The following is a 6,645-nucleotide window of genomic DNA, read 5'->3' as shown; positions in this document are numbered from 1 at the left end:
CTCTGTGATGGGAATCAATGGGTTCTGCTGTGGGAAAATAATCCTGGCATGCATCGGGAAGGATCGGAAAGAACACTTAGTGAGGTGGCCTTTCTGCCCATCAAGGTGCTGGGAAAAGGTGTATGTCTGTCCACGACCACTCCTCTGTGGCTATTAAATGTCAGCTTTTCCACTTAAGCCAATCTTCTGCTGGAGTTCAAGAAAGAAGGGGACGGGAAAAATACTCTTCTTACAGCCTGAGACCAAATAATTCAGCCTTTTTAAAACAATGACTTATTTAAACTTTTCCTTGAACAATTCAGGACTCCTTAAATAATAATGGATTCCTGTATCTGCCTTCTTGTTTCCATTTTCATTCGATTTCCAGCCGCTCCCTTCCTGGGATGTAATCCCAATACTCATTCTTGTTATCTCAGTAAATGAGTGATGGGGGCAGACTGTGAGATGGGGCTAAAACCGAAAAAGAGGGGGGACCTGGTGCTTTCTGAAGGGTGTCAGCCTGTGCCCAGACAGGTGAGGAAAGCATGTGGGCCTTGGAAGTTCGTTTTGGCCTTTTTAATGTGTTTACTCCGCATGGATTCTTGAAAAACGAGCCTCAACTGGATGGAAACTAAGAGAAAGGGGACTTCCCCACGGTCCAGAATAGTTCTAGGTTTTGTTGCCAGGTGCGAGGGAGCAGCAGACAAGCAGCGCTGAATGGGAGGGGAGCCAGCGAGCGAGGAGATGGTGGGGCCAGCCGGGTAGGGAGCAGGAAGCCAGGGTGAGCTGGGCAGGCACAGGTCGATGTGTTGTCACCTTTCCTGAGGCTTCGGACGTAGGCACTCGCCAGATGGTGTGTACCCTTTCTCCTTTCCCATCCAGTTAAAACTAGCACACATCAGGGCACCTGGGTAGCTCAGTCGGTCAGGTGTCCGACTCTTGATTTCAGCTCGGGTCATGATCTCACGGGTCATGAGCTGCAGCCCTGCGTGGGGCTCCAGGCTGCCAGTGCGGAACCTGCTTGGGATTCTTGGTCCTCTATTTCTGCCCCCCACCCCACCTCCACTTGAGCGTTCTCTCTAAATAAATAAATAAACTTAGAATAAAATAACACACATTATACAGTATTTAGTTGGGTTGTATGGTGACAGATGGCAGCTACACTTGTGATGAGGGTCACATACTGTACAGGCTCGTCAGGTCACTAGGCTGTGTGCCTGAAACTAACACAACACTGTGTGTCAGCTATCCTCAAATAAAAAAAATCAAGATTCTATCTTACGTAATTTACATTAAAATTATGTAATTTGAACAATAAAATAGTTTCCAAGGCTTATTTCAAAAAAAACAACGGCACTCCCCCCTCCCACTTTTTTTTTTTTTTTTTCCTATTTCTGAGAGTTTACTATTTTTGACTTGGAAAGTATTTCGATCGACATCTCCAAACTTTTTCAGTTTGGGACATATTTTGACCTCCTGTTTTCGAGGAGGATTTACTCTCTTTCTGCCAGCCTGGCTCCCATCCCTTTGTGTATCCTACCTAGCCAGTGATTAGTTATCATTATTGCAAATGCTGCTCAGAAGTGAGTCCTGCGAGAGTTAGAACTTTCTGTGCGCAACTTTATATTCTCTTTGGGATCAAGAATTGCCTTGGTTTTGCTTCCCTAGTTTTTTTTTTTTTTTTTATGTCCTCATTACCATTCACCCCCAGACCCCCTCCAGTTTTTCTGCCTAAATCCTGCATATTGGTCATCCTAGACAGATCCACTAATTTTCTTCCCTTTTCTCTTCTCTCTTCCTTTTCAGAGATTTCTCAGCTTTGCTAGCCAGTAGCATTTCTTACAGCACACTTTTAGTCCATAGGAGTTCTTTTATTTCCCCCAAGAGTTTTCTTTAAAAAAAAAACAAACCAATATCCTTTTATTGCATTTTATGCAACTAAGATCTTCTCTGATATTTCTTTTTTTTAATTAACTTTTGTTTATTTTTGAGAGAGAGAGACAAAGACAGAGACAGAGTTGGACTGGGGGAGGGGCAGAGAGAGAGAAGAAGGCAGAATCCAAAGCAGGGTCCAGGCTCTGAGCTGCCAACACAGAGCCCAACGCACGGCTCAAACCAACGAACTGTGAGATCGTGTCCTGAGCTGCAGTCAGATGCTTAACCAACTGAGCAGCCCAGGTGCCCCTGATTTTTTCTGAGAATACTGATGGTTTTCTTTTTCAGCTCTCTGCATTTCAACTCGTCTGGTCTGTTTTCCCCAAGTTACTTTTTTCTATTTGCAAGTGTTAGTCTCAGTTATTCATGTCTGAGACTTTCTTCAGATACCTGGGAGCCTCAGCTGCCTGATTATATTTTAAAAAGTGGCCTCAAAAGGATAAAAGGCAGCCCTTTGTGTGGCTGGCACCTCCCTCTTTTGGGGCCCACGAGGGGGTGATCTCCTAATGTCAATCTCTTTGGACAAGAGCCTCCTTTTCTCCATAGCGTGTGTGCTTAGCTACCAGTGCCTGGAAACTGAGTGATAATACATGATTTATAGTCCCAACATTCACCAGCTAAATGGAGGCAGGGGGGACTCCGTGGTGTAGATCATGGCCTTCCTAGCTTCTGCCACTGACAATATAGTATTCACTTTTTTTTTTATGGTCGGAAGTAATTTTAATTAGATCCATATACATAAGTTTGTTGCAGAGAACTATACACGATGATTCTTTTTTTATTGAGGTGCAATTGACCTACAACATTATATTAGTTGCAGGTGTACAACATGGTGATTCAACACTTGCAAAATGATCCCCACAATGAGTCTAGGTTCACATCTGTCACCACACTTAATTACAGAGTTCTCTTTTTCTTGTGATGAGGACTTTTAAGATCTACTCTCTTCGCAACTTTCAAAAATGCAATACAGTATCTTTAGCTATCGTCACCGTGCTGTATAGTACATCCCCACGGCTCATTTATTTTATAACTGAAAGTTAGTATCATGAAGACAAGAAATAACAAGCGTTGGTGAGATTGTGGAGAAAAGGGAACCCTCGCCCACTGTTGGTGGGAATATGTAAATGGGTGCAGCCACTGTGGAAAACAGTATGAAGTCTCCTCAAAAAATTAAAAACAGACCTGCCCTACAATCCGGCATTTTTACTTCTGGGTATTTATCCAAAGAAAACAAACATGCTAACTCAAACAGTATGTGAACCTCCATGTTCACTGCCGCGTTATTTACAATAGTCAAGATAAGGAAACAATTGTTAAGTGTCCATCACAGATGAACGGATAAAGAAAAATGTGAGACACACACACGCGCGCGCGCGCACACACACACACACACACACACACTGGAATATTATTCAGCCAGAAAAAAGAATGAAATTTTGCTATTTGCAGCAACATGGATGGACCCTGAGGGCATCATGCTAAGTGAAATAAGTCAGGCAGAGGCTTCAGGAGAGTAAGCAGTTGCTTAACCGTAAGTTCTCCTGTTATCTCCAAAAGTAGTTTTCTCAGGAGCATGAGCACAAGAGCTGACTTGTCATGTGCAGTTGTGTGGGGTGCACAGTGCACAACTCTAAGCGAAACATCCCTGTCATAAACGCTGTGTGTTCTCTATTTATTCTGACAAGTTTCTGGCAAATTATAGTAAAGTGTCCTGTCACGCAAAAATTAAGTATAATATTGCAATTATTTAATAGGTAGAAGCAAAGTTTTTTCACGAAGGGTTACCTTTTTTCTAAACTCATGCAAAGGAGTCATGTAGTAATGCCACTTCTGAATAAGGAATTTGAACAGAGACTTATGATTCCAAAGGTATTTCTGAGTCTTGCAGTTTAAGATGGACCACACTGACTTCCAAAAACAGACTGAGCAGAGTCGCAATGCCAGGCAAGCGGAGAGTTTCAACAGGTGGGCCGATCAAGATTTGAAGCAAAATTTCCTCACCAACGTGGTGAAATAACACCTCACTGACTGCTAATGGTTGCAGACAAAATTGTACTAAACAATAAAGTCAGTGGCAGATTTCTGGTTTAAAGTCGCTTGGCCAACACATCCTGCCACAATCTCTTCTTACCTCCGACTCAAATAACCGTAAAAATGAAAACCGACAACCAACACAGTGCTAGAATCCTGGAAGGAATCCCACCAGTGATGACATAGGTGAGGTACAAATAGAAATTCAAATAGTGGGCTAGGAGTGCTTTTCCAGCTTCCATGGAACTGAACTGTTTTAGCTAAGGTAGGGAAGTTTGTCTCAGTGCTGTATTCTGGCTCACGGATCTAAGCAGAAAAGAGTGTGGCCACCGTGCAGTGGTCTGGATTCTTCTTCTTGGTTCACAGAGCTGATCCCCCCACATTCCCCCGACTCCATTGGCAATTTCTCTTCCTCATTTATTTGGAGATTTTAACTTCTGGGACAACATGTAGCAGGAAGTGTGTATGGAAGGAGATGGAAAGAGATGGAAGCAGAGGAAAGAGAAGGCCTGCCAGGGGCATGTTGCATTCTGGGAGCTTCAGTCGCGACAAGAAAAAGTTAGAATGAGATCAGATACAGGAAGGGCATGCTGGGATTGGTTTATCGGGACAAGGAACCAGGCATGGAGTGTAAGAGAAAGTCTAAGTTCAGGACAATTGCACTAGAGGGATGTGGGCCAATCACCGGGAATTAGGCTAGAAATTGCATATCTCAATTCGCCCTCCAATTGTAAATCATTTCCAGTTGTAAATGAACCACACTACAAGGCCAAGGACAGGTCACAGACCTTGTCAGCTGGAAAACACTTGCTCCATCCATCTTATTTTCTTCTCAGATAAGTAAATAGGAAAAACCACAATCGCCCAAGGAGCGTATGAGAAAAAAAATACTGCAGAATAAAAAAAAAAAAAAAAATGGAGGCATATGAGAAAATCTCTCAAAACATCTCAAAATGATTTCCTGGACATTTGGTGAAGGTGGTAACAAGATTTCACGTTTTACGCACACTGTTACAATAACATAGCAGGAAAGAAAAACAGTATTTTAAAAAATTGAAAAGACATGGTTGTTGCCACACAGAGATGCATATCTCTGTGGACCAGAAAATGAAGAAGCAGGCAGGAGCTGCTTGAGGCCTCGTGCTCGAATAGATCAAGGCCACTGGGGGCTGATTCCTTTAGGATATTGGAAACACAGGGTGCCCATATGTGTCAGCAGTACAGAGCTAGCCCCCTGCCTGAATCCTGGCTTGTCGGAGCAGGAGGGGTACACCCCAACCCTAAAAGGAAGTGGAAAAAGTTACAACTGCTGCTGGGAGCGTTGGCTTGCATAAATCTACTTACGAGGGCTGTAAGTAGGGAGCCAGGCATTGGGCCAGTTGCCACAGGCTCCGGGGCTGGATCTCCAATGTTCCCCAATCTCATTATGGAAAGAAATCTAAGCCCAGTCCAAAACCTGGGTCTGGTTATACTGCTAGATATGGAAGGGAGAGTGTGTGTGCGTGTGCGTGTGTGTGTGTGTGTATGAGTGTGTGTGTGTGTGTGTGTGTGTGTGTGTGTGTGTGTGTGTATGAGACAGAGAGAGAGAGAGAACGAGATAAAACAGCTATTAAGAAACATAAACAATATGGGGTGCCTGGTGGCTCAGTTGGTTAAGCATCCGACTTCAGCTCAGGTCATGATCTCATGGTTCATGGGTTCAAGCCCCGCGTCAGGCTGTGCTGACAGCTCAGAGCCTGCAGCCTGCTTCAGATTCTGTGTTTCCCTCTCTGTGCCCATCCACTGCTTTGTCTCTCTCTGTCTCTCAAAAATAAATAAACGTTAAAAAAAAATTTTAAAGAAGAAATATAAACAATAAAAACAATAAGAGAATAAGCTCCTGAAGAAATGCAAATAATAGAGCAATGTGAAAATGATTTACAATAGATTTCTTATAAACTATGTCTGAGAAAGTATAGTTCATGAGAACTCTGGAACCACATCCTTCAAAACCTAGCTTCTTAGCTGCATGAGCTTGGGCAAGTCACTTGACCTTGTTGAGCCTTGGTTTCCTGTCTAGATAGTGGGGATTAAAATAATACCTGTTTCATTGACTTTTTAAAATGCAACGGTAAAATTCAAATCTTCATTGGAAACGGTAAAAAAATCAGAATTCGTGACAGAAAAGCTAATCAATAACACAGAGGATAAGCTTGAAAAGTTCTCCCAATGTTTCTGGGGAAATGAAAAGAGGCAAAAAATAATGATGGCAAATAAAACAAACAGAGGACACAGAAAAACTTTCTGATTCTGACATTTAATATAAGCATTCTGACAGTTAAGTAAATACATAGATGACTTGAATCATTATTGATAACCTTCAATTAATAATGTATCAATATGTAAGGAAAGATAATTTTCCTTCTTTTCAAGGACCCGTGACACACGTCTGTTGATCACTTAACTAATAAATATTGTGTTTTGCAAAGCCATAGGGTTTCAGAAAATCCTTGGAATTGCCTTGGTTAAAAGCAAAGGTCCCTATTATCAGTGTGTTTGCAAGTCTCCTGATTTTCCATTCAACTAAAAATGTTTTGTTTTTTTATCTTTTTACATGTTGTGGTTTCAATTAAGGTTGTTTTTTTTTAAGTGTTGCATTGGTTAAACAATAACGACCGGATGAAAATTGCTGCCCTAGAAGTTAATAAATTCCTGAGA

The sequence above is a fragment of the Panthera pardus genome, unplaced genomic scaffold (genome assembly GCF_024362965.1).
Source record: "Panthera pardus isolate Hobbes unplaced genomic scaffold, ASM2436296v1 HiC_scaffold_1, whole genome shotgun sequence".
NCBI classification, from domain to species: domain Eukaryota; kingdom Metazoa; phylum Chordata; class Mammalia; order Carnivora; family Felidae; genus Panthera; species Panthera pardus.
This window is presented reverse-complemented; position numbering follows the sequence as displayed.